Here is a 3238-nt window from a genome sequence, read left to right as displayed (position 1 = left end):
GACACGCAGGGTGGCAAGGCGGCAGCGGGATGGTGGCGGGGTGGCGGCAGGGTGGTGGCAAGGTCGCGGGCGGGGTGACGGGCAGGGTGGTGGCACGGAGGTGGCAGGGTGACATCAGCCCTCCCCCCATCCCTCCTCGCCGAGATCCCCCCCGGGAGCGCGGGGCAGGGAGGTCAAAGCCCGTCACCTGCCGCTCCCGCCGAGCGCGGCTGGAGCCGGACCGACCTGGCAGGTCCCTCCCTGCGGCTGGAAATCACCTTTCCGCCGAACCTCGGCGGCAGAGCCTTCACCCCCCGCGCCACGACCCCGCGTCCTCCTGCGCCACCTGAGCCCCCCCCCCTCCGGAGCCGCCGGGCTCGGCGCGGGGTCCCCGCACATCCCGCCGCTCCCTCCCGCCTCTCCCAGCCCGGAGTTCACCATTCCAGCCCAGAGCTCCAGCTGCCCGCCCTGCCCGCCGAGCCGGGGGAGGGTCAGGGCAGATGTTGCCGGCTGGCGCACACACACGTGGGCCCCCCCCCCGAGCCGTGCCGGGCCCGGCCAGCCCCGATTCCAGCTCTTCCCAGCGGAGCAACTGGTGCAGCCTGGTCCCGGGGGCACGGGGAAGGGGGTGTGGGGATGGTCCCACCAGTTACAGGACCCGCATCCAACCCGGAGCACGAGCTGGGATGGGGCAGAGCCGAGGGGTTGTTCCCGCGATCCCAAACCTCTGCCGACGCCCCCGGAGGGGCCGGGAGAGGTGGGGAGCAGCGAGGGGCAGGGATCGGGGTGCCCGGATGCCTTAATCCACCCCGGGGCTGCAGGAACGCCCCTGCGCCGGGCGCGGGCGCGGAGCCAGCGATTACCTCCGGGCCCTCTGAGCTCCTTCTCCTCCTTCCCTTCTGGAGCAACACACATTAAGCCAAATCCTCCCGTCACATGGTTTAAAGGCAGAGCGAGGGAATAAGGGCAGGTCAGGAGGTGAACTGGAGGCCGCGGATTTGCCACCGGGCAGAGGACCGGGCAGAAACGTGCTCGGCATTTCCCCGTGGATTGAGGGAGTGCGCGCCGTGATTCGCTGTCCCCGTAATCCCGGGGCCGGCACCGCGCCCGCCGCTGGCACCGGGACCGAGCCCGGGGCCGGGCTCGCTGCCCTCGCTCCACGCGGGCACCGCCGGGCACGGCGGGGCTGGCGGCTCCTGCCAGGGCTGGCACCGACCTGCAGGGCCCGAAGGGCTCCTTGGATCGGGGAACGAGCCCGGGCGCTCCGTGCGAGAGGTGGGGTGGTGTCCCCGTGCGGGCGGGACCCTGTGAGTGGGGGTGTCCCCGTGCAGGTGGGACCCCGGGACCCCTTTGTGAACAGTGTCCCCATGCAGGTGTGACCCTATGGCCCCCCTGTGAGTGGTGTCCCCACGCAGATGTGACCCCGTGGCCCCCTGTGAATGGTGTCCCCATGCAGATGTGACCCCCCCCCCCATCCCTTCAGCTCCGTGGCGGGACCTGCTCCGAGCTCCCTGGGGAGGAACGAGGGGGTTCTGCCCAGACAAGACGAGGCAACACCACTGTGCCCCCCCCCCTCTGCGGTGCCCCTGCACTTCCCAGCATTCGCCCCTAAACTGCTGGAAGCTAAAACCCTCCACCCGGACACCCGGTGTCCTCCCCGCCCCGGGGTGTCCCCAGCAGTGTCCCCTCTCCGTCCCCTCTGGGGAGCTTTAGTGCCCCACGTAACACCCGCTAAATCCATCCCGCTTCTCCCTCCCGCCGTCCCCGGGGATCCTGTACCCCGGTACCACAGGGATCCGGTACCACGGGGATCCGGTACCACGGGGATCCTGTACCCCGGTGCCACAGGGATCCGGTACCCCGGAATCACGGGGATCTGGTACCAGGGGGATCTGGCACCAGGGGGATCTGGCACACCGGTACCACAGGGATCCGGTACCCCGGTACCACAGACCCCCCCCCTCGCCCACGCCAGACCCCCCGTGCCGCGGGAAGCAGGAGGAAGCCCGGGCTCTGTCCTGCCCTGGCTGGGAGGGTGGGTTGGCTCCTGCCTGGCCCCCCGAGGAGCCCCCTCCCCTTTTCTCTGCCCGTCACCCCAAAACCCACGGGGGTCTGTCCCACGGGGGTGCTGGAGCACCCCCAGCCCCAGCACTGCCTGAACGCCGTGGGGATCCCACTGCTCCTCCTGAGAGCGCAGGAGGTTTGTGGGAGTCCCTCGGGGCCCCCTTTGTCCTCCTCGTGTCCCCTCTCGGGGACCCTCAGCCCCGAAGGGGCGGCACCAGTGACCCAGCAGCGGGGAGCAGGGGGAGCCGCAGCCCCCCACCCTCCCCACGGGTTCTGTGAGCGCCAGGAGAGGGTGAACAGAGGCACCGGTAACAGAATCTGCGGTTGGGGGGCTGTTGGGGGGCACACCCAAGGCATCCCACCCCAATTCCCCAAACCAGGGTCTGTGGTGTTCCTGGAGCACGGAGCAGGATTCCTGGAGCGGGAATCCCTGAAGGGAACACCCCAGGAGCCGGGATCACAGAGATGAGGAGGGACAGGGGATCCCAGAAATCGGGGGGCTGGGGGAGAGGAGCCCAGGAGCAGGATTCCAGGAGCAGAATCCCGGGAGTGGGGATGCTAAAGGAGGAGATTCCAGGAGTGGTGGTAAAGGAGGAAATTCCAGGAGCAAGTTCCCAGGAGTAGGATCCGATGAGCAGAGGAGATCCCAGGAGCAGGGGTGACAGAGTAGATCCCAGAAGCAGGATCCTAGGACTGGGATCCCAGGAGCACAGATGGCAGAGGAGGAGATCCCGGGAACAGGGATGCCAGAGGAGGAGATCCCAGGAGCGGGGTCCCAGGAGTGGGGTCTCAAGAGTGGGGATAGTAAAGGAGGAGCCCCCAGGAATGAGAAGCTTGCCGGGGTGCCCGGACCCGCGCCCCACGCGCGGAGATGGCCCCGCCGCTGCGGCCCCGTTTGGGGTGGGGACCCCCGAGGTGGAGGCGCTGGCCGGGTCCCCCCTGCGCCGGCAGGCTCGGCCATGGGCGGGGTGTCGGGGCGACCGTGCTGGGGGGGGCTGCGGTACCGGGCTCCCCCGATTTCGTTTGATTTCGCTTAATTTCGTTTGATTTCCTTTTATCAGAGCGGGCGCGGCGGGGCCGGGCGGGCCAGGCCGGGCGGAGCGCGCCCACACTGAGAAGAGCCCGGCGGGCGTGGGAGCGGCCACGGCCCGGGCTGGGGTGTCCCCCACTCGTGGAGGGGTGTCCCCCTCCCGCC

This window comes from Neopelma chrysocephalum, unplaced genomic scaffold (genome assembly GCF_003984885.1).
Source record: "Neopelma chrysocephalum unplaced genomic scaffold, ASM398488v2 Primary Assembly neopelma1_97427, whole genome shotgun sequence".
Classification (NCBI taxonomy): Eukaryota; Metazoa; Chordata; class Aves; order Passeriformes; family Pipridae; genus Neopelma; species Neopelma chrysocephalum.
This window is presented reverse-complemented; position numbering follows the sequence as displayed.